We start from the raw sequence: 26524 nt of genomic DNA, 5'->3' as shown, positions 1-26524 counted from the left end.
AAGATCTGCTTCCTCTGCTCCCCTCAGCCCCCACCTCCAGCCCATTTCATTTCCCCATGGCCTTCTTCAAGAAATCTTTTCTGTTTATGAAAGTTCCTGAGTGAAGTGACCCAGAAGTGGTCAGCTTCTCTAGGAACAGAAAGGTGATGGAGTGCTTCCTTTGTTATTTCTTTTAGTATACAGGATACAATAGACTATCCTCAAAAAAAGAAAAGATAATGGCGTCCCACAAAAATCCCATCTATATGTGATAAAATCAAAAATGTATGTAAATCCTTGTGATGACTGACTGAGTTTTAACTCCATACATATGGATTTCTTCACTTTCAAATCCATCCAGTGCAGTCATCTCAAGGAACAAGCGAATTGAATTTGTAGTTAATATCATCGTCTTAACAAGATGCATATATTGTTTAACTGAACCTGCTGCTTATAGTGGAATGCATGAAAAATGAATTGTCCCTCTCAACATCTATTTTGTTGTTACTTCATATTATTTGATGGCTGTGGAAACTGAACACAACTTGTTCCATGACAGGAAACCTTACATGAGTTGTAGGCCTACAGCATTGACTTCATGTGTAATAAAAAATATTTCAGCATTCAGAATGTCTTAAACCTGTAGTGTTTTACTAGTCCTTAGGGCAACTCTCCTTCACTTCTTTTCTTGACCTAATGTTTTCCATGGAGGAAAAGTGGAGATTTTTTATTTAAACAGCAGCCAGTGTTGTTCCCTTCAGACCTGGTATTATTCATCAGACCATCCTCTCTCTTTCTAATCACCTGCCTGACCGGCCCATCCACACACCTACTCCCAATTAGCATCAATCCTGCAGCCACCTGAGCTTTACCCACCAGCACCTCATCCACTATCAGCCTTGTAAAATGTAACACCCATCCAGTTGCTATGTGGTTAACCAAGTAGGTAGGCTATTGAGGTCTGTATGGGGGGTACTAACCTGACCTCTATGCCCTGTTTATTTACCAATTTACATGAACTCCCACACACTCTCACATGACACAAGTTTTCCACCTATAGTAAAACACTACTAGAGGCTCCTTTGCACCAAACATTAAACCCCATTGCAGGCAAGAGTCGTCGGCGTTGTGGCCAAAAACAAATCGCTGCTACTTTAGGCAAAATAAAATAAAAGCAGAGCACTGATAAGTTTTTTACTCACAAATCCATCTGTTCTGATCCGCAGCATCAGCATGGGAGAAGGATGGTGAATCTCTTTCATCTGCAGTTTGCCTGAAAGGTGAAGAGCAGGCGATGGTTGTCAAGGGAACAGTCACTACAGGTTACAGACTGGAGACTACAGCCTGGTGGCAACAGTCCGAACAGAGTGAAAGTCTGGTAAACTTTTACTGGCCCACAGATACTTTCCTCTGTGAACATTAACAGTTCTCCTTAAAGTCGTTCACAAGATTATATTTCTCATATTGTCTGTGGGGGCTTAATCTAGCTGGTGACATACCGGTAAGTTAAGCAAATACTAGCAACTGAAAGTAACATTAGCTGCTACCACATTGAATACAAATGCTAATTCCCGCTAGCACGCTAATCCCATTTAGCATCTCCAAATTAACACGATACCTCACGTCGAAGCAGTAACAAAGAGAAGCATACACACATTTACCGTATACATGCGTCTCACAGTCTGTTACGCACCGGTAAACTCTGCATCCTCCAAAGTAACGTTACTGAACCGAGTTACTCCCATACACATGCAGGCGGCCATATTGGGTCAGGCGACTCGACTCTGGCTGCAGCAGATGGGTGATCCCGTCATCTGCACTAAAAAAAAAAAGTATAACTCTGTGATATATCTTGTCCATATATAGTTATTACTTTAACTATTTGCATATAGTTACTAGGTTACTTTCATAAAAAAGTAGTCTACATGATTAAAATTATCCATGACTTTAAAGGGATATTCCAGCGCAAATTTAACCAGGTTTAACCCATGGTCCAACTTATCGTAACACCGAGCTAGACCCCCCCCCACACACGTCGTGATAGGGGGCGATTTCGAACACAGTGTCTGTAACATAGCAGACATCACAGAAGGGACAACAAGGCTGAGTTTATGCAGTTTGGGAGCAACAAGGACTGTTTCATTTCGATGGGCGCCTATCAGTTTGAGACGAGTTTACTGAAGACAAGCTAAAGGAAATGGAGGAGAAAAGTGAAAGAGGGGCAGCTGCGGTGCAGTCTATGTGCTGGAAATGGAGGAGAAAAGTGAAAGAGGGAGAGCCGGTGGAGTCTATGTGCTGGGCATCATGTGGTCAGTGTGGTGGTGGTCACTGTCTGCCAGTGGCCGCTGAAACCAATGTTTGTGCTGCTGCTGCCAGTCGGGGACGTGTGTTGTCAGTCAGTGCCTGGACTCTATGCTGGACGCGGAAAGTTGCTGCATAGCGCACAACTGGAGGAGAGTGGGTGAGTTGAACATTTTCATCTCTTTTCAAAGCTAACAGATGTTTGATGCTTCGTATTATGTGCTGGGCCCCTGTTTGTACTATTGATGCCGTTCGGTGCTGTTCTGGGCATTATTTGTGGCTATGAGTGGCTTTTTGATCGGTTGATAGTGCTGCGTTGTAACCCACCTCAAAAATGGTGGTTTTTGTGTATTCCTCTTAAACAGATGATTAATATGACATTAAGTATGGTGATGTAATAGAAAAAAGTAATGAGTAATATAAAGTGTTGAGTTCCCTGTTTCATTGAATTATCAGGCACAAATAGCCCAGGGTGAGTCCTGTTTTGTCTGTTCTTTTATCCACTTTGCAGCAGTTGCCAGGTGCTTTACAGAATGGCCCATAGGTGGCGCCCGTGTCATGCAGCTTTGTTTCTGTTTTGTTTTTTCTTCTGTGCTTGCTGCTGCGAAGCATGCTGCGAAGTTAGAGGAAGCACACAGCTTGTACTCTGGGAAAAGAGACAGAAAAGTATTATTCTACACCTGGGACCGGTATCAGAAGTGTCTAAATAATTATTATTTTGGAAATAGGTAAGCTCGTGCTTTTTCATGTCTTTACATCAGAAGTTTACGAGTCTCAGAAGGTTAACATTAGTGGTGCTATTGCTAACTCGTGCTAAGGTTCAGTATAAATGTTGAAATGTATTGTTGCAAGGCAAATGTATAGGATTAATGTTAATGTTCCACCATGTTTAGTTTCACATTTAGTTGAGTGTGAATGTGCATTTACGTGAGGTATATTAAGTGTAATATATCGGCGGCTGTGTAGCTGTGTGTTGTTGTTTTTTTTTCTTCTGTGCTTGCTGCTGCGAAGTTAGAGGAAGCACACAGCTTGTACTCTGGGAAAAGAGACAGAAAAGTATTATTATACACCTGGGACCGGTATCAGAAGTGTCTAAATAATTATTCTTTTGGAAATAGTCTGGATGTGTTTCGTGCACCGCGGTGTGAGTGACCGGGAGGAGGAGCAGTAGTTCGCTGCCAGCTTGCTGCAGAGCCAAGAAGGAGGGAGTGCGATCGGTGGACTCGAGACTCGAGTCAGGACTTCATCTCGGCTTCGCGTGGGATTCGGCCACCTCGTGGGAGCGACAGAGACTGCGAATAACAGGGTTCCCGCGGGGTCTTAAAAGGTCTTAAACCAACACTAAGGAACTTTTCAACCTTCATAAAATATTTTCATAACTTTTGTGATGATACATCGACTTACAACAAGTTGAATGACACCTCTGTCATGGCCTGAGGGGGTCTGTATCTCTTTCTCTGGCACTAAGCAGCTTTGAGGAGCATGGTAGGAACCCTGCTCTCACGCTAGTGTTCATGGGAAATGGAGTCTTCCTTCACTTTCACTTTTGCGAGTCACAACAAGGAGGGAACAGGCAAAACGGCACTTTAGCAATGGATTATGTTTGTGTTTTCACTTTGAAATGATCCACTGGAAACAGAAACTTAGTTTTGATGTCTTTTGTTAATTTTAATGCAGGATATTTACAGGGCTTCACGCTAGTGTTCATGGGAAATGGAGTCTTCCTTCAGGCAAAACACTACCGCTTTGGTCCACAGGCGCCGCCAAACTCAACCAAAACTGAAAGTTCTTTAGTACTGCTTTAAAAGCATTGAATTTCAAATTTGAAAATAATACCTTAAAAAGTCTTGAAAAAGTCTTGAATTTTTATATTTGGGTCTTAAAAATTGTGCTGTTTGTAACTTCTCTCTATTTTTAAGTTTTTATTTGTCAATCGCGAATATTTAATAAAAAATAATGTAAATACAGAGAGGCGGAACTAATCATTTCGACCGCACCGCAATCAGGAGGGTATAAATAATCTGAACACAAGCTCAGGGGTTAAAGTCATAGATATATATAAGAACTAGATGACTCACCCCCAGCTGTTTCCCAAAGACACGGCGTAGCCAGTACGGCGGCCATCTTGGAACGGGCAACTCTCTCCCTCAGAGCATTAAAGGGACAACGAGGAGTTTCTATTCGGTTATAAAAAAGTCTCACGTTAATGTGGATGAATCTCCGCTACCCACACTTGTTAATGGGTCCATTTTCGATAAATATATCGTTCTGTCTCTATCGTTATTTTGTTATTATTAGTGGTGGCGGAGATGCTGGTCGAGCCGACCAGCGTTTTTTACTTTCGGTTTCGCAACGAGTCATGAGAATAACGCAGCTGAATCGCCGTTTATGGTCGGAACTATGACGGTATGTGAACCTCTTTGAACCTCTGACTTTGATTCTTGATGAATGAAAACATGAGTCCGTCTTGCGCCGGTCAAAATAATTTTACGGTGCGCGCGGAGGCTCATAAATGCAGTGTGAAAACGCTTCGCTTTTCCAAAACTCCTCGTTGTCCCTTTAAGCCTATGGTGCATATTCTGCTATAATGCCCACAACTTACTCAGTTATTGTCCGATTTCAAAACGGTTTGATTTTTATGAACGTTTATGCAGTTATGATGCAGCATATTTAGAATCACGGATAATTTTAATTTTTTTTTTTTTTTTGTAAAAGTAACATTTTAGTGACATTATGCAAATAGTTAAAGTAATAGCTACATATTGATTTATTTTACACAGAGTTATGAATCGTTTTTTTAGTGCAGATGACTGGATCACATATCTACTGCACTGTAACTGCAGCCAGAGTCAGAGCAAGTTGCCCGTCCTCATATGGCCGACTGTGAGCTACGCCTGCGTGTAGTCAGATCCACCCCCTTGGTTAAAGTAATCCGTCGCCACGACGGATTTCCGTCAATGAGAAAAAATGAGGGGAGGAAAAAAAAGGCTACACGTGTTTTTGTTGTGGTTTACTAATGCTGCTCTCAACCAATAAAACTAGCCAGGACCGTTGTATTAACCTAGTGGTTCTCAACAGGGAGGTAGGGGGCGGCGCGAGCACAGGAGGGGAGGGTGGAGGTCGGCTCCCGGTCGGTAATTTCTCCCGCTAATCAGTGAAGTAAAAAAGTAAGAGTGCGGGGGATATTTTTTGCACTATCTGGCAACCCTGGCCTGCCTGCACGTATGAGCCCGGTGACGTGACTGTCACTCGCTGGAGGCAGATACCGGTACGTAGTAGCGCTGGGTCTCCTGCAGCTGTTGACGTCGGCACCGGCACGAGCGGACCTGTTGGTCATATGTTGGTCCGAGCGGACGTGGCGGCGCGCATTCGGTTTCGTTTTTTTTTTTTCAGCGTGCACCGCTGCACGGACAAATAGCAGAGGAAACGGCCCTTGAATGGCTGGTCCAGACCCCAGACCCCTAGATTAATGCCTTGAGATTTGTTTTTGCTCCCCACTAGACCTCTGAGTTCAGTTTAAGTTTCATACACTCCAGCCATTCTTGCCTTGTTGCCTTACAATGATAGGGGAACCTTAGTCAGTAGGCCTACTCAATGTTTTTTTTTTCTATCTGAAACAGAGTACACCAGAACCACAGAGTACACCAGAATGTTCTTCTCAGAGTTCACCAGAATGCTTCATTTATGTGTTAAAATCAGAAATGTTTTTTCTGGGGGGGAATGCCCTAAGACCCCCCTACAGGGATTTGGTGACTCACCTTTTTGACCACTTCAGAGCTTGTAGGCAGTGTGCATCTTCAGGTTTATGCATATGCAGAATCATTTATTGAAGAATCAAAGAAACAACACTTTTAGAACAAGGTTCCTTCATCAGGTTTAAAATACAAGGCAAAAATGACGACAATAATGCACACCACGCTGAGTGGGGGGGGGGGCTTGCAAAAAAAAATTTCAGTCAAAAGATTTTTTTTTGCTTTAACCCCTGCAAGCTAGATACGTCACTGCAGACTTCATTTATGAAGACCCCCTGTTCATTTGCACGGTTACTGTGAACTGTTTTTCAAATAATTGCACACTGTGAAATTCAAGAATTTCATTTTTCTTCTTTGCCGATATGGCTGTAAAACAGGCCGACTAAAGTCTTAATTTCATGTATAAATGGTCTTAAAAAGGTATTAAATAGTCTTAAATTTAACTTTAAGAAACTTGTAGGAACCCTGGAATAAACATTTGGTTCAGAGGTACAGGGGTTGTGCACAACCAGACAAACTTACAGCTAGATTTATTTTACTGGCTAGAGTTTTAATTTTATTTTATTTTATTATTTTGGGGAATTTGAAAGAAACAAATGTGAAGTTGTGAACTGAAAGAAAAAGGTGAACTGTGAAATAATAATTGAAAAGAAAGAAACTGAGTGTGTGAAGTGATTTTCTTACAGCCAAGATTTATTGTGTCGGTCATTGCATTTAAATAACATACGGTAATCTTACCCTCGAACCAGGGCATCCCTTAGGTGTGATGACCCCTAGACCTTGAGATACATTTTCGTTACAGTTTAATTATCCTGGTTACACGGTCATTGCTAAAGTTGCTACAACTAACGTTAGTAACGTTAGAGAAGCTAGCGGTTAGCAGACTTCAGCAGTCTAGTTCGGTGTTGATATTTTTTAGAGTCCTGGTTGGACCATGGGTTAAACTTATGCCGGAATATCCCTTTAAGATGTAGCTAAGCCGTGTAGGCTACCCCACCATTGCCCAATGCAATCTGAGGAATGGTAGGCTATAGTTGATGAACAAGTGATCAATGTCTGTACAAAGAGTACCTATATGACAACTGTGATTCCAGGTTGACTATCAGAATAATTTGCTTAATTTCAAGAAATCTTGTCTCTCTATTTACCTGAACGTGTCTGTGCATTGTGCAGCCATAACCTCTAACATCGTACCATCACAGTGTGGTAGTTTGTCTCATGGTTGTGGTTCTCCAGATTGGTCATCAGGCAGCATGAAGTAGCCTATAAATTCTTGAAAGACTTTCTGTACTAAATTACTTCAGAGGGAGTGCTTGGTGATTCACTTCCACTTTCATCCATTTTGGCTTCTCAGGAAATCACCCTCCACGACTTGTCTTTCTAGAAGATGTAAGGGTTTTTCATAGGCTACTGAAGAACAGAGCGCCTTTGATTGAACAATGTAGCATGCCACACAAAATATGGATCAAGATGAACAATGGAGAGAGAGAGAGAGAGAGAGAGAGAGAGAGAAAGACAAGAAAAGGGAAAAAAAAGGGATGGCTGAAAATGAAACTGTAGCAGTGTAGAATCGGTCAGGAAAATTAGGCCTACATGCTGCAGAAAGATATGAAGATGAAAAGAAAGGGAGGAGATGTGTTTGTTTGTTTGTTTGTGTGTGTGTGGGTGCGCTTGTTTAAAGGCTCCCGGTAGAGCAGTGATGTACCGGCTGGGCAGAGTCGGCCTCCTGGCAGCAGCCTGCCAACATGCCACTGTGGTGTAAAACAGTCACACTGGAAACAAAAAACCCCTCTGTGGATGATAAACACTTGGCCTGGTAAGCACTCTACGATTCAACAGTCAGATGTAAAGATCAATCCAAGTTCACATATGTTTCTGTTGCTGTGTGAGTTATTAATTCCCCTGAAAGAGATGTTATTGCTGAGTAATGAGCCTGTGCTCCTCCAGGATCTCTCTGTGGGAGTTGTGTGGTTATCTACTGCAGACCAAAATTATGAAATTGCAATGAATTACAAGAAAAACTGGAGGACATTTTTAGGTACTGTAATTTGGTTTCATCGTGTCTGGCATGAATTATTTACATCAAACTAAAATGCATAGAGGTGTCACCATCAAAACAATAACAGGACATTCTGCGGTATACTGAATGAAGCAGTGCAATGCCAGTGTCCCCCAACATTATGCACTGGACATGAAAAATCAGGGGAAATCAGATGGCTGATGTTATTTGGATTGTTTCTCTGATAACTTATGAACCAGATGCTCAGGAGGCTTATAACAGCCGTTGAATTGTCCACAGAGGTGTCCTCCTCTCCATAAGAAATGAACCAGGGGATTAAAACCGATGGAAACAATGAAGCCATTTCACATTAAAATCGGAGATTCTCTCCAGTGGCCGGGAGCTGAGCCTGTTCTTGGCTTTTTTTTCCTCTGATACATTAAGATCCAGGCATATCACAAAAATGTTCTGGCTTTAGTGTATAGTCGAAAACGATCAAGGAGTAAAAAGTGTACTGTATGCTCCATCAAACTGGATAAAAGTCCATTTTTAGCTTCTGGCTGGTGACAATGGCACTGAAACATGTACATAGGGCTCTAGATTTCAGTGTGGCAAGTTTACATATTATGACTTGAACACCAGTATGTAGGGCTGACAGTAAATCAAAGACAACCTCACAAGAGATGTTGTACGCTCATCAATAGCATGATCATCATGCACAGGAAACAACAAAAAATAGTTTTTACCCAGAATCCTTTTGTTTCCTCCTCTGCCCCACTGACCAGACATATTGTACACTAGTTTAGCTTCTAACACTTCAGATTGAATATATCCCTGTCTTATTTGGCCAAAACAAATTTACTGAACTCGTGTGCTCCATTATGGAGGCTTATACTTACGTAATTGTGTACTCATGAAGACATCACAGTACAACCACTACCCACAAATGTTACAGGCCATGTGTGTGTAAGAGCTTTAGGCGAGAGGGAGAGGGCTTTAGCATTCCCCTCATATCCCCCATAATCCTCACTGTTTAAGCCTGAGGTACAAATACATTCTATTCAACCCGCACCAAGGGGTCCACTAATACCCAGAAGGAGTGTGTGTTTGTGTATACGTGTGCGTAGTCCTGTGCTGCTGAGTAATGTGTGCTTATATACACCTTTGTGTATGTGTGCACACTCACACACACCAGCATCTGTGCAGGGCTTTGTGTTTAACACCCATCGGTGCTTAGTATTCTCCCCGCCACGCGTCCTTGCATCCCCATGCTTATTCTTTCCATCTCTGTTCTCCTCTTTCAGATGAGAATACCAACGGCTGATGGAGGGAGGAGAGAGAAAACAAGGAGGAGAGAGAAGGAGACAGAGGTGCACGTAACTAAATGCAGGTAGATAAAGTTTATACAGCATGTCTGGTGTAACCTTGGCGCTACAGCGTTTATTAACAGACAATTAAAACAGATGCTGCAGGGTGAATATGACGTTGTTATGGATGCCGATACTGAGCAGTTAATCCTACACATCTTGACATGGATGTAAGACAAAGGGATGCGGTGAAAGATAAACCAGCCTACGCTCAGCTAATCCCCCATCATATCACAGAACTTGGGTTCAATACCATGTAAACCAATGGCTCTCATCACAGCAAAGTGACACGTTATGCAGGCCACAGTTGTGCCGCATGATGGTGTTTTTAGCCTACAGTATGCTTAGTAATCACAGGCGATTAGCATTATCCCAACAGTGAGAGAACGGGAGCTTGAAGCAGCATGAACACCAGTTTACTCCAAACAAAATCTAATTTGCTGCGTTTCACCGTCTGCTCCTGAAATGTGTCCCCGCCAGATGGTGAGGCTTGCAAGTCATGGTGGGAGCAGAAATGCTTCAGAATGTCCTCCAAGAAAGAAGTACAGAGAAAACAAGGCAATAGGATCAAGAATATACAGCTCAGTGTCTGTCATGCAACACGGCTGACAGCTGCAGGTGAAGGTGAACTGCTCCTCCACTTGCACCCAGACTCCCCACCTTCAGCGGGGTCCTTCCTCTGGCACTAAGCTCTGCTTTTAGGACCATTCAAATGCACCTGATCATTTAGAAACTATACACACCCCTCACCCAACCTTCAAGAGCTCAGCTTTAAGGCCACCACTTGTATTGTAAACACAGTAGTTCAGGAACACATCACTCACCCACTCAACCGACACTTCACTGATCTGCCCCCTGGAAGCAGGTGCAGCGCCCTGAGGTGAAGGAGGGCTCACCTTGGTAAAAAGCCTGGTACACACAGTCACAGCAGCACTTACAGGGATAGCTCAGTTTTTTTTGAAGTGGGGTTGTATGAGGTACAAATGGCCACTAAGTATAATATCTGCAGTAGAAGGTCTCTGCTGCGAGAAAAAAGGTATTTATCTGGAACTAAACACAATTATGGCACCAAGCGGCTGATAGGCGAATTGATACAGCGCGTCTCGAAGCCTACGGTACCTGTGCAGAGGAATACTGAGTGAGTTGGGTAGTTCCAGATAAACTAACTTTTTTCCGACCAGCTGATGTTACTTTATATCATACTCTTGAACTGATGTATTATTTTGAGACGGGACTTGTCCCCCATTCACAACAGTTTACTGCCTGTTTCTCTGTGCAGCGCGCTGCAATGCTTCTCAGCGGGGGGAAGCAGAGACCTTTCTACTGCAGATATTATACTTAGTGGTCATTTGTACCTCATACAACCCCACTTCAAAAAAAAAAAGAACTATCCCTTTAAGAGTTGAAAAAAATTATGGACAAAGGCATGTAGCTGAAACGCGGAGGAGTTTTTAAACATGACCAAGCCATAGCAATAAAGGCCTTTTAACTGTCAGAGAGTGCCTTGGATTTAATTCTTTCAACTTTCACAATTGTCCCATCCAAAGAGCACCTCCAAAAAAGAATTGTTGAGTCCAGGAAGCGCTCCTGCACAGACATTTTATATCCCCTCTGACGTTGTTTCAAGTGTTGCTAATACAGTTTGTGTTGTTTTTAAAAAAAAAAAAAAAAGGATTTCTGCCAAACCGGAAACAACTAACGCATCCAAATACAAGTAGTGTGTAAGAAGTGTTCACATTGGACATTAGCATTGAACTAGAGCATACCAGTCAGGTTTATCTCTTTTTTGTGTCCTCTGGTCTGAGCTACTTGTGGCAGATTTGAAGAGCATGCAGATGATGTCTTTGTGTGTTTTCCTAAGATGCAGTTTGTTTCAATTTACAATGAAATAGGGTCCAGTATCATTTGAAAAAAAAGAAAAATCTATTGTAATTTCTTGCTTTCGTAGGTGTCTTATAATTACATTGCCTGCTGTAGAAATGAAATGACACTAACGTCAAGTGCCACAGAGAGAAACTATGGAGTCCCTCTGATGTGGACAAATGTCACCATGATTAACTGATACAGCTCAGCTCTTTCATAAATCCTGACACAGAGCTTCATCACAGCAATAAAACAAATGCTGGACTGTCTATTATAGTCAACACTTCCTGATGGAAGACTATCTGAAAAGGAGAATGTTACTTAAAAAAAAAAAAAAAAAGGTCAAGGATTAAGAACTGTGAAAGAGACACTTTTGAACATTGATGACCTCATCGATGACCGCTCTGAAAGCTGGAGTCTTAAGTACAACATCTTTCGCCCCTCCTCTGTGCTGTGGTAAGATGTCACAGTAGCTGTGGTCTCTGCACCACACACATGTTTTCTTTCAAAGTTCATAGGGTTTTATTTTACATTATGTGGTTTAGAGACTAAAAGATGAGTCATGTATAATATACATGTTACAAAGAGCATAACTGAACTCAGATATGCTGATACCACAGCCTATTGAATACATGAGTAGAGGCTGTGTGTGTGTGTGTGCGTGTGTGTGCAGACAAGGGAGTATATGTGTGCACACAACCCATGGGTTTTTAGAAAATATCCATTATTCAAAGTATGGGACTAACTTACAAAACTATAGATGTTACACAATTTCTTTCTGACTCACATATTGTTAGGGAAGCAGTAGAGCAGAGAGAAAGTTACAAAAGAAGGGAAGGAAAGAACATCTAATTAGACTTTGACTTTGTTAGTTACATTGGAAAGGTTTTTGAAAATAAACTTTTGAAAACACAAAAGAAACAGAAAGAAATCAAACCAACTTAAGTCACTTGCTTGACACTGATAAAAGACTCAACTTTGACTTGGTGTTCATGACTTAAAGCAGAAGTAAGCGATCCGGTCGTTTTCGCTAATGCTGCGTTCCAGGCAGGCTTTTGAAATCGTAAATTACAGCTTCAAGTCACAACTTATGATTTTGTAGCGTTCCAGGCAACCCACTCGTGTTTTTCTGACCTGTTTTACCTGTGAAAGTCATTATAACGGCCACTCGTAACTTCCGACCCGTGAACTCGTACCAGATCAAACTGGCACAACTTCACAGGTCGGAAAAACATGAGTTACGAGTTTCCTTGAACGCACCATAACAGTCCTCGTCCCTACGTCGCCACATTCACGGCGTCCCTTGGCTGCACACACAGCCCTGCATGCCGTTCTCTCTCCTCATTGGGTAAAAACTGTAGGATACGATAAATGTTTTCTCCTCGGCTCAGAGCAGAGCAGAGGGACTGAGAGACCCGTGTTTCGGTCCAAACACTCTATGTAAGTGATTGCTGTCGGAAGATATAACTATTTAAGACTTATATTAACACAAATATATCACTTACTTCTGCTTTAAGACTTGACTTATCTCGGGTCTTGTTGCGTGTTTTTTTAGGTATGGAGAAGTGAGATGATTGAACCTTCCTCTTCCAGTAGTACATGAGCTTACACATTAAATAAAGTGATATAAAAAGTTACTGGATCCAGTCTGAAACCTGGCCAAAATCAGCTCAGTACGTTTTGGTATAAATCCTGCTGAAAAATAATCAATCAGGTATCTGTGGTAATGATTCTAATATCAAAAATTATTATAAAAACTCTCTCCCAGATCTGGACTATATACATACTCCAAAAATGTTAGTTATGAGATTTAAAAGGTGTGAGCAGCTGCAACTGTTTACATTCAAAAGTATCATTTGACATGCTTGGTGTCTTTATTGACCTTATTTGATGTGCTTGATTTATGACAAAGACTCAACTCACTTGCATGATTCTCACCACTGTAACTTCAGACTTGCTGGGGAATTGCTCATGTGTGACTTTTATTATGCCGTGTGAACCAACCCACACGATTAAGGGTAAGAAAAGATTACACTATGGTGAAGTATTAAAATAAGTCAGCGTTAAGTGGTTGTCAATGATCTCCATGTCACCCAATACCTTTCACTTCACCACATAAACTCTTCTCATCCCTGCATTGGCACTGAGCACTAATTTTGGATGTAGCATTTAGCACAAACAGTCAGAGTGTAATTCCTGTGCCTCTGTCTCAGTCTCAACCGCTCTGTCTTCATCTTGTGTGTTTATGCTCCCCTTTTTTACACACTAAATCACTCATAAAGGCGCACAAATGCATGATCTATCTCAGTTTTGAGCAGTCAATCAACTGTTTATATTGAACATTTTTACAACTTTACAGCACAGTAGTTTAGGAGATGCAAAAAATGCAAAAATGTAATCACAACACTGTGTAGCAGAATTTGCTTTTTTTTTAAAATTATTATTACATTTTACCACGATGTTCTCTAAAGGTTTGTTCATCTACAGTATTTCGTAGTTGTTATAGTCCTACCAGAGACCCCAATCAACCACAGAGGACGCCATGAAACAGCCAGGTACATAGAGTTTATTTACAAAAAAATATACAAAGCATTGAATCAGGAATACAAAAGATGCAAACCAGAACAGCAGCACAAAACCCAGTCTGAGTGGCAGCAAGAAGCTGGGAGTTTCTCTTCTCTGACACTGGCATAAAAGCTTTGAAGCAACTCCTTCTCAGGACGGTGTTGTACCTGGTGGAGGAGTAATCAGGAAGCAGCCGGTTGGAGCTACAGAGGAGACAGGAGAGGAGAAATGTCATATTCTCTATACTGTCATAACACAGCAGACAGTTTGGACACCCTGTATGGGCTCCAGTAATTGTTAATGCTCATAATCAGTTTATTTACTCATTCTCTCTTTCTTCTCCTTAGTGGCACCTGAGAGGATGATTAAACACATAATGAGAAACTGCACAACAAATGAAAACAACAAAACCATGCAGTCACTTTATCCTTGGTCCAGACCAAATGAGGCTAATTACAGGTCTGATTAAACTTTGATTGACCCCCCTTGTGAAGTCCTGATGGAAACCACTGACTCTCTTAATCCACTATAGCTCACCACAACAGCGGATTAGGATGATTAACACCTCCCACATCTCCACACATACGACTCTCCTCCTCCACACTTCAACACATACACAACATAACACAAATACAATCAAAGTGAGCTTTATAGGAAGGATAGGTGATCAGTGAGGCCATGAGCCAGCTGTAAACACAGATGACATTTCTGGGAATTATCTAATCACATGTTGGGATACAGAGGGGGCCCCAAGTGAGTGTTTCAAGGGGCCAACAGTAGCTCGGAGGCCCGGGAACATTCCTGAGATTAAAGATATTTACAGTGCCGAGGTCCTGAGTGAGTTGTGTTAAAGGGCAATTCCAGGCAAATACAACCTGGAGCTATAGTTTTCTAACATTTTAGGTCTAAAAGAATGAATCTGAAGATTTTCTTTTTAATTGCAGTAGTTCTGTCTGTCCCTGCATCGCCACGGCAGCGTATAAGGGCAGCAGGCCGATCTTATGCTGTTAAGGCTGTTTACACCCCACAAAACCCCATTTTTTTCCACAGACAACGTCAGATGACTATTCAAACATACACTGAGGGTTTTGTTTACTTCAAGAAAGCTGAAATGTTTGTAAACGGAGCTGTAATACAAAGTCTCGCAATTAAAAAGAAAATCTTCAGAATCCTTCTTTTATACCTAAAATATTAGGAAACTACAGCCCCAGGTTGAATTTGCCAGGAATTGTCCTTTAACAGGGACAAGACTGTGTGGCAGCATCTGGGGTAACGTGACCAATGGACCTAATTATTAGGGGTGTGCCAAAAAAATCGATTCACATAAGAATCGCAATTCTCATTTAATACAATTCAGAATCGATATAAAATGTCCCAAATCTGCTGGCTGTCGGCCTCCATTTCACTCCACTATTTTATTTTTATAAAGAGGCACTTTTAATTTTGTTACTTAAGTAATATGTGATATTGCTTTTATGCAACAGTTTCAACTATTCCATCTAAGTATGGATAAATGTTTAAAACTCAATAAATGTGAAAAAGACACTTTAGTCATTCTGTCTTGCAAAGCAGACTGGAGTAGATCAAGAGGATCCTTTGCACACCGATAGACTGAAGCAGAAATCATTATGAATCAAATCGTTTTGAATCGAATCGTAGCCCCAAAAACCAGAATCGAATCTAATCGTGAGATAGTAAAAGATTCCCATCCCTACTAATTATCACACAGCATATAAAGGAATTTAAAGCAGAAGTAAGCAGAATGTTTGTGTTAATATAAGTCTTAAATATATCTTCCAACAGCAATCACTTATATAGAGTGTTTGGTCTGAAACACGGGTCTGTCAGTCCCTCTGCTCTGCTGTAAGCCGAGGAGAAAACTTTCCTTGTATCCTTTTATCCAATGAGGAGAGAGAACGGCATAAAGGGGCGGTCCTCTCTGTGTGTGCAGCCAAGGGATGCGCGTGAATGTGGTGACGTGGGGACGAGGGCGGGGACTGCTAACTCCATCGGCTGACAAGAAGTTAGCCAAAACGACCGGATCGCTTACTTCTGCTTTAATGCATTTGTTGGTTTTTTTGCATACAAGTGATGCCTTAAGATGATCTTCAAACGCAATATTTACCACTATATCAGATGTAAATGTTATCGAAGTGTGTATGTGTATGTGTGTCAAGGTGGTTACAGCCTTTATGAAGCATGTTATGAGCCATGTAAGTGGCTGGACGGATGGCACGGAGCTGATTGATGCTGGCTGGACCGGCTCTAATGCTGTCTGACTTGTAGCATACAGAATGTGACATTGGTTTGGTCTGGATAATATTGATCTGGAATGGTTCTTGCCAGGCGTAGATATGGAGGGCTGTATTGATGTTCACCTTGGCTCTCATTTCAAGCTCATCTCACCCTGCTGCTGTGTTTGTGTGTGTGTGTGTGTGTGAGAGAGAGAGAGTGTGTGCGTGTGCCGGGCGGCAGCAGCGCCGGAGGCTACTCAAGTGTGAAATCGTGTGACGGTTTCTCCATTGCGCTTCATTTAGCCACACATCGCCCATCTCTCATTCCTGACAAGTTTCTTAACTGCTCCAAAATGCGAGCGCCTCAGGGCGGGGTGGCAGTGTAGCCTTGTCAGTGTACAATGAGGTGTGTGTGTGTGTGTGTGTGTGTGTGTGTGTGTGTGTGTGTGTGTGTGTGTGTGTGTGTGTGTGTGTGTGTGTGTTGGTATTCCTATCTGTATGGGGACATTGATCTGTTTACACAGTCACGCCATGGGGACCTCCAACCTCATGGGGACCAAAATGCAGGTCCCCGCGAGACAATGCCTCTTAAATGAATGCTGGAGCCATTCTGAAGGTGCCTGTGAAGTTTTAAGCTTCGGCCCATAAGTCATGTTTTTCCGTCGGGAAACACACACACAGATTTCTCACTATCGCCCCCTATCGGCCCCCATGAAGTATTGCAGTCAGTTGATTCACACACATTCTTCCATATATGGTAAGTTCCGCCCCCTTCCTGGTCCCCATAAAGAATGTTAAAAGCATTCATAGTGTTATTAACACTAATATACACTAATTAACACTAACATGTATTAAATATGTATATATATATATATATATATATATATATATACTAATTGTCTGATATATGGTGAAATGAAGAAAGGTACTATGAGTGAGAGGCCTGTGGTCCTTTATGTAGTTGATGATTTACTGGAATGTGTAGGTGAAATGGAAAGGATGAGAAATATTCTTGTGACTTTGGTGAACAGAACACCGGGGTCAAATGTGGAATTATTTAATAATACTTAGGAAGTAAATAAACTATGATACTATCTCATAAGGGTCAAATGGAATGGAGTGTATATAGAAGACCTAAATGCTGCACATGAAACATTTTTAAACAGCTTTGGTATTATGTGATAAACATGTAAGGAATAACATAGAGTGGGCCGGTCACTATAGAGAAATAAATCCCTTCAGGGTGATGCAGAAGCCTGACATGCATCCTTCAAAACCATGAAAAGACAACACCTATTCCATATCACTACATACTGTATTAAGAGTTAAGAAGGCTCTTGAGAAGAAGTACGCTAAAGGCCTCTACAGACAGACCGCGGTTTGCGCAGCGCATACCGCGGAGTAGGGCACAGTTGGGCGCAGAGCAAGCTGCACGCGTGCGCAGAGAAAGGTGCATGCACGTGTTGCCTAGTGTTTTTCACGGCTTTTCCTAACTTTTCCCTTTGGTTTTGGACATACCATACTGCATAGGGGAGAGTGGGGTGAGTTGTGCAGGGGGGAAGATGTGCCCCCCCCCTCCTTCCCTCCTCCCCCTCCCTGTGCACATCATGTTTTGCTATTGCTGGAAAAATTTATTTGAAGAAGCAGAAGTACAGAGTTACAGAAGAACAGTGGGCTGCTGGTCTTTCAAGGAGAGGAGGCTTATTTTGGGCCTATATCATAAAATGTGTCAGTTTATTTTTATTATGTTAATTCAACCCTCCGGTCGCTAACGAGCCGGGGCTGCTGCACGAGGCTAGTGTGACCGGCTGTGAATGCTTAGTGACTGTGGAGCGGCTCATAGCAGAAGCCACTGCTCGCTCGGGACAATAACTGCAGCGCGACAGAAGTCAGAGTCTCCAAACACCAGTGCAGTCTCCAATAACACCACTACAGTCTCCAAACACCAGTACAGTCTCCAAACACCAGCACAGGCTCCAATAACACCAGTACAGTCTCCAAACACCAGTACAGTCTCCAATCACACAAGCACAGTCTCCAATAACACAAGTACAGTCTCCAATAACACCAGGACAGTCTCCACTAACACCAGTACAGTCTCCAAACACCAGTACAGTCTCCACTAACACCAGTACTGTCTCCAAATAACAGTAGTCTCCACTAACACCAGTACAGTCTCCAATAACACCAGTACTGTCTCCAAATAACAGTAGTCTCCAATAACACCAGTACAGTCTCCAATAACACCAGTACAGTCTCAAATAACACCAGTACAGTCTCCAATAACACCACTACAGTCTCCAATAACACTAGGACAGTCTCCAATAACACCAGTACAGTCTCCACTAACACCAGTACAGTCTCCAAACACCAGTACAGTCTCCAATAACACCAGTACAGTCTCCAAACACCAGTACAGTCTCCAATAACACCAGTACAGTCTCCAATAACACCAGAAACAAGCACACGCATTCCAGTTCACGCCTAGAGATCCTGGCGCTAACCCCTGGCGAGCTGTGCTTGACCGGAGAAAATTGAGCTAATAGTGGCTAACATATGGACGTAACTCCGATAAGAGGGGACGCGCCGAGCTCTGTGCACCGCCGGAGGATGTCATGTACCCAGAAACGACGGCGGCGTTTGGTCCTCTGTATTTCGGACTTCCAGAGCAGTACAGTGCAGTGATCGTTGTGATTTCAGCCATGAGAGAAGAAGCATGTTGTTGTTAGGGGATTAGGGGAAGCTTCGCTCGCTCGCTGCTCTCTTCCCTGCAGCTTCTCACTGTGGGCTGCGCATCCATGTTTGTGGGGGCGTGGACTTAGACAGATCACTGATGTGAGGGGGAGGAGGGGGGTGGAACTTAGATGAGGTGCTACTTTCAAATCTTGCTAGCTCTCCAACATTACATACTATAGCTTTAAAGCCTGCAAATATATTCAGACGCCCAAAACGATGTCCTACCAGTAATCCAGTCTGCTCTGCTATGGTGTTTCGTTAACCTGTGACACGTGACTTGTGTTTTCTGATGAATAAAAGATGCAATATGTTGTTGTTTTGATAATAATAATATGACAATGATATATAGAGTAGATATTAATGGTGATAATAATAATAATAATAATAGAGCAAATGTCTGAGAAATGAATGTAGCCTACCTATTATGCAGACACACATAATAATAATAATAATAATGATAATGATAATAATAAAGACCCTAGAAACTAAAGTCTCTAGTGTTGAGTGTGAAATATAGCATGTTGCTTCAGCCTGCAATAAAACGGTTGTCAATTGAATTCATAATACTTTCTCATCTCCTAATTTTTATACTCAATATACAATGTCAATGCTGTGTAAGAAGAATGATTACATATTTAAATGCTGCTACACAATAAATAGGATAATATATGGATTCAACGCTTCAGTGATCAGTGATCAGCAATATGCAGCAGTATCGGATCGGTGATTGGTTCCAAAAAACATGATTGGAACATCTCTTCTTCTTAACCCTCTTGTTGTCTTTGGGTCAAGAGGGAAAGACGCAAAGGGAAGCAAAAAGGGATGGAGGAAAGAAGAAAGGAAAGGAGAGAGAGAGAAAGGTGAGGAAGAAAGGGGGAAGAAGGAAGGAAAGAAAAGGAAAAATGAAGGAAAGAAAGAAAGGAGGGACACACGCACGGCAGACATAACAGTGATTATGTCCAATAAACTTAAATAAAAAATTTAAAAAATACAGATATCAAAATTTTAATTAATGGAATGGACATACAAATATCAAGAAAATCAAGGGACAGTTCACTTCTGTGATAAACTGGTCTGTGGTAAACTACATCATTGACTATGGGGAGACAAACGACCTCATCCTCAACACCGACAAGACGAGGGAAATGATAGTGGATTTCAGAAAGCATCCTCCTCCCCTACAGCCTCTGCACATAAAAGGGACAGAGGTGGTAAGGGCCGAAAGCCTTAAATTCCTAGGCATGCAATTAACATCAAACCTGAGCTGGAGTTTGAACGCCACATCCATAGTAAAAAAAAGCCCAGCAAAGGCTGTACTTTGTTAGGATACTCAGGAAGGCTGGACTGAACTACCGCCCTCTCACCCAGGCCTACAGAGGACTAGTAGAAAGCATCCTCACCACAGGCATCACTGTCTGGTATGGCAACACCACGCAGGCTGAAAGGAAGTCTCTGCAAAGAGTCATCAAGACTGCAGAGAGGATTATAGGCACAACACTTCCCTCCATGAACTCAATGTATGTGCAGCGCAGCCAGAAGAGAGCAGAGAGAATCATTAAAGACCCACTCCATCCAGCTTACTCTCTGCTCAGGCACAAGCACTGCACACCTGAGACACAGTAGAGTGGACAGTATCTCTACAAAAAAAGCAAGGTTTTTTAATAGCTTCTTCCCCGCTACAGTCAGACTGATGGCAAAACAGAACATTTGATCTCTTATATATTTTTTATTTTTATTTTTATTTTTTTGATTCCTTGATTTTTCCACTTTGGATCACTTTTTTGAATGACATTTGTCTCTTTCTTTTTTTTCTATTTATTTCTTTCTATTTATTGACTCAGAGGGCCTGCACAAGAGTTCCTATGTGCCTACTTTGCGGCCATTCGATTTTCAATTAGAAATCAAAAATCAAAAAATGAAAAAGTGACAGATTATTTTGTTTTTTGTTTTTTAATCTAACACAAAAAACGAAAAAATGTCTGGTTTTTCATATTTCAATTTTAGGCTTCGATCAAAAATACGAAATGGAAAAACAGGCAGCAGGACTGAATTTGATTTTAATAGGACCTATTTAATTGGTCGGGTTTACGTGACCCGGAAGTTTGGCGATATCAAGAGACGCAGTCACAAAGATCATTCATAGTTTTCATAGACGTGATCCACGGAGCTGGAGGGTAAAACATTGGTTCAGCGACAAGACCGGACACTGCACAGAGCAGCAACCACGAAGACTTAGGTCATCTCACTGGTCATTAAGACACTGTCACGTTTTGAGCGATCACATCCAGCTCTCACCGCTGTTTTTTTTTCCGCCAGCATTTCAGTCATTGAAAACAGTCCCTGCCTGGAGAATCCCTCACCTAAACCAAGATAAAAGCTTTAAAAGTATAGATGTCATAGGAGGTGAAGCGTCCCCCCCCCCCTCGTAGATCCTCTGAATAATATCGCAGCCGCAACGACAACAACAACATTCTGCAAACAAATATTGTGGGGGGTCGATTAAACGATAAGACAGCAGCCGACAGATAGGCTATATGCTTAATGTTTGGGTGCAATAAAGTCACTGTTAACAAAATCAACATCTAATCTGTCCCTTCAAAATAAAGTTTGTAACGTGTCTGTTTGGAGCAGCTGCTGGCACCTGTGCAGCTGCAGTGACAGTTCCTCATCACTAAACCTGAGCCCCCATCAGATCCTCCCTCGTTCACGTCGTGACGACCGGACAGTCTTTTGGACATATAGGCCTATTGTATATTCCGTGTTTTTCCTCTCTTTAACCGTCTCGTTTCAGTTTTTGCTGGTCAACCTGCATCTGGTGCACACCAGCTGTTTCTCTCGCGCTTATTGCTCACTCGCTCAGTCTCAATCCGCATATAATGAGCCTATTTTAAAAAGGAAAAAACACAGACGCGCAAATTGAAATGACCTAGGCCTATAGTGTCTAACAATTCAATGACCACAGCTGATCACCAGCTTGTCTGGCCCCACCTGTCACGTCTCTATGAACACAACTATGGGCTTCTCTTTTTTTTTCTTCTTCTTTTTTTTATATATATATTTTTTTATAATTAATAAAGAATTAATGCTCGTGAGTCCGGCCGCATCGGGTCCAGGCTCCAACACTGGTCGGACCTGGTCGGGTCTTTGCTCATGTACCTATTTGCTCAAACTTGGAGCCAGACCCGGCCCTATAGGAGACCAGAGTCTGGTTGAGTCCCAGCTTTTATTTGAGAACGGTAGCCGGTAAGGGGGGGAGAGGGCGGCGGCGACGTGTCTAATTTAATGACCAGTGAGTTGACAGGTCTTGGTGGTTGCTGCTCTGTGCAGTGTCCCGTCTTGTCCTTGACCCAATGTTTTACCCTCCAGCTCCACGGATCACGTCTCTAAAAATGTATGATCATTGTGACTGCGTGCCAACTTCCGGGTCACGTAAACCCCACAAATTAAATATTAAAATCAAATTCAGTCCTGCTGCCTGTTTTTCCATTTCGTATTTTTGATCGAAGCCTAAATTTTTTGTGTTAGATTAAAAAACAAAAAACAAAATAATCTGTCACTTTTTCATTTTTGATTTCTAATTGAAAATCGAATGGCCGCAAAGTACACGGACCTGCCTGGACTACTAGTCCAGGCACAAATGGCAAATAAAGAACTTTGAATAAAGAACTTTGAACTTCTCCCCTTTAACCCTTTAACACCTATAATATTAACCATTCCGCCTGGACTTATTTTGTTTTTTTAGCTGTTAAAGTGTCATACAGTCTGCTATGAGTATGTGCTTTTGCCCCTTTTTTCAGGACAACTTATTCTTTCAACATCTGGCAGTTGTTTTTCTCTACTGTATGATATAAGTGGTGTAACAGGGTGTAATAACAGAAAAACACAAAAAACGGAATTGAATTTTTGTGGTTTTTACTCAATAAGGCACTGAGAATATACATGAACAAAATAATTTGAATGTACAAAATGAAATATAAAATATAATACACAAAAAAAAAACAATTATGTCAACTTTGACCCAGTAGTTTTTTGTTTTAGGTCTCATTTTTCCTAAGTGGGTCCAGGCGTTTTTGGCCCTGGTGGTACTGCAAACAGCAGTGCCTGTCCAGCTGTAAGCAGAGACCTACACTGCACTGCTGACATTTCCATTGAGTGTTTCTTTTGTAGACAGTGTACTGCTTTCTCCATCTCTCCAGTACAAGTAGGGACAGGGAAACAGCTGGCAAAGACTTGTAGTGTTGTTGATGGCCATTCTTCAGAAGACATCCTAAAAGTAAAAGAAAATCAGATCAGAAATCATCTCAAAGAACATTTTGATATCAGCAATAGAATACAAAAAAGTAATACACATGGCAGCAGTGTCTAGAATCACAATAGGTAAGACACCTTCAGTAAAATAAATAAAACAATAAGATGCTATTCCACATTACATTGTTTGAAACTAGCAGGATAATATTGAAACAGCCACTAAGAAGAATATTGAAATCAAGTGTTTAGTTTTAGTGAAGCAGCAGATACAGGTACACACAAGCAGATACAGGTACACACAAAAACAAAGAAAGAAACAGAAATTCAAACAGCAACAGTAAACAAACATGATCAATCTTTACTACTCACCCAGATTCAGATGAATTTCCTCTATCCCTGGGTGTTGTTTTCTTCCTGGACGACCTCCTCAAAATGTCCGGAGTGGAGAAAAAAAAGAAAAAACACGGCGAAAAAAACCGACCAAACACGGCGAAATCCTGTCGGCGGCGACAGCTTCGGTTGAAATCGGCACTTCCGCTGGTGGACTTTTATTCTGAAATCGGTTCAACCTGCGGTCAATGATGATGTCGGATGATTACCCGGAGCTGTCTTGAGTTCGTGGTCAGCGGCGTTTTTCGGTATGTATTAATCATTTTATTGAAATATAGCAGTTTATATTTGTTCATTTATTCAAACTATCGTGTGTTGTTGTTGTTGAAGGCTATTGAAGGCGAATTTTTCGGCAACCAGGATAGATTTATTCAGTTAATGTTAATGCACATGTAGAAAGTAAACGGATAATGTTAGAAGCCAAGTGAGAAGTCGACGTTGCACCGTGTCAAATGCTCTGTTTAGTCAATATAGTATGTAACTTATGTCATTTAACTAGAGAAAATAGCCGTGATGCCGTGATGCTAACCGTCGCACCTGTAGCATGCCGAGCTGTTGCAGCTAGCGTTAGCTCCAACAGCTCGGCATGCTACAGGTGCAACGGTAGCATCACGGCATCACGGCTATTTTCTCTAGTTAAATGACATAAGTTACATACTATATTGACTAAACAGAGCATTTGACACGGTGCAACGTCGACTTCTCACTTGGCTTCTAACATTATCCGTTTACTTTCTACATGTGCATTAACATTAACTGAATAAATCTATCCTGGTTGCCGAAAAATTCGCCTTCAATAGCCTTCAACAACAACAACACACGATAGTTTGAATAAATGAACAAATATAAACTGCTATATTTCAATAAAATGATTAATACATACCGAAAAAACGCCGCTGACCACGAACTCAAGACAGCTCCGGGTAATCATCCGACATCATCATTGACCGCAGGTTGAACCGATTTCAGAATAAAAGTCCACCAGCGGAAGTGCCGATTTCAACCGAAGCTGTCGCCGCCGACAGGATTTCGCCGTGTTTGGTCGGTTTTTTTCGCCGTGTTTTTTTCTTTTTTTCTCCACTCCGGACATTTTGAGGAGGTCGTCCAGGAAGAAAACAACACCCAGGGATAGAGGAAATTCATCTGAATCTGGGTGAGTAGTAAAGATTGATCATGTTTGTTTACTGTTGCTGTTTGAATTTCTGTTTCTTTCTTTGTTTTTGTGTGTACCTGTATCTGCTTGTGTGTACCTGTATCTGCTGCTTCACTAAAACTAAACACTTGATTTCAATATTCTTCTTAGTGGCTGTTTCAATATTATCCTGCTAGTTTCAAACAATGTAATGTGGAATAGCATCTTATTGTTTTATTTATTTTACTGAAGGTGTCTTACCTATTGTGATTCTAGACACTGCTGCCATGTGTATTACTTTTTTGTATTCTATTGCTGATATCAAAAATGTTCTTTGAGATGATTTCTGATCTGATTTTCTTTTACTTTTAGGATGTCTTCTGAAGAATGGCCATCAACAACACTACAAGTCTTTGCCAGCTGTTTCCCTGTCCCTACTTGTACTGGAGAGATGGAGAAAGCAGTACACTGTCTACAAAAGAAACACTCAATGGAAATGTCAGCAGTGCAGTGTAGGTCTCTGCTTACAGCTGGACAGGCACTGCTGTTTGCAGTACCACCAGGGCCAAAAACGCCTGGACCCACTTAGGAAAAATGAGACCTAAAACAAAAAACTACTGGGTCAAAGTTGACATAATTGTTTTTTTTTGTGTATTATATTTTATATTTCATTTTGTACATTCAAATTATTTTGTTCATGTATATTCTCAGTGCCTTATTGAGTAAAAACCACAAAAATTCAATTCCGTTTTTTGTGTTTTTCTGTTATTACACCCTGTTACACCACTTATATCATACAGTAGAGAAAAAACAACTGCCAGATGTTGAAAGAATAAGTTGTCCTGAAAAAAGGGGCAAAAGCACATACTCATAGCAGACTGTATGACACTTTAACAGCTAAAAAAACAAAATAAGTCCAGGCGGAATGGTTAATATTATAGGTGTTAAAGGGTTAAAGGGGAGAAGTTCAAAGTTCTTTATTCAAAGTTCTTTATTTGCCATTTGTGCCTGGACTAGTAGTCCAGGCAGGTCCGTGTACTTTGCGGCCATTCGATTTTCAATTAGAAATCAAAAAATGAAAAAGTGACAGATTATTTTGTTTTTTGTTTTTAATCTAACACAAAAAATTTAGGCTTCGATCAAAAATACGAAATGGAAAAACAGGCAGCAGGACTGAATTTGATTTTAATATTTAATTTGTGGGGTTTACGTGACCCGGAAGTTGGCACGCAGTCACAATGATCATACATTTTTAGAGACGTGATCCGTGGAGCTGGAGGGTAAAACATTGGGTCAAGGACAAGACGGGACACTGCACAGAGCAGCAACCACCAAGACCTGTCAACTCACTGGTCATTAAATTAGACACGTCGCCGCCGCCCTCTCCCCCCCTTACCGGCTACCGTTCTCAAATAAAAGCTGGGACTCAACCAGACTCTGGTCTCCTATAGGGCCGGGTCTGGCTCCAAGTTTGAGCAAATAGGTACATGAGCAAAGACCCGACCAGGTCCGACCAGTGTTGGAGCCTGGACCCGATGCGGCCGGACTCACGAGCATTAATTCTTTATTAATTATAAAAAAATATATATATAAAAAAAAAGAAGAAGAAAAAAAAAGAGAAGCCCATAGTTGTGTTCATAGAGACGTGACAGTGGGGCCAGACAAGCTGGTGATCAGCTGTGGTCATTGAATTGTTAGACACTATAGGCCTAGGTCATTTCAATTTGCGCGTCTGTGTTTTTTCCTTTTTAAAATAGGCTCATTATATGCGGATTGAGACTGAGCGAGTGAGCAATAAGCGCGAGAGAAACAGCTGGTGTGCACCAGATGCAGGTTGACCAGCAAAAACTGAAACGAGACGGTTAAAGAGAGGAAAAACACGGAATATACAATAGGCCTATATGTCCAAAAGACTGTCCGGTCGTCACGACGTGAACGAGGGAGGATCTGATGGGGGC

Source organism: Trachurus trachurus (assembly GCF_905171665.1).
Source record: "Trachurus trachurus genome assembly, chromosome: 5".
In the NCBI taxonomy this organism is placed as follows: Eukaryota; Metazoa; Chordata; class Actinopteri; order Carangiformes; family Carangidae; genus Trachurus; species Trachurus trachurus.
This window is presented reverse-complemented; position numbering follows the sequence as displayed.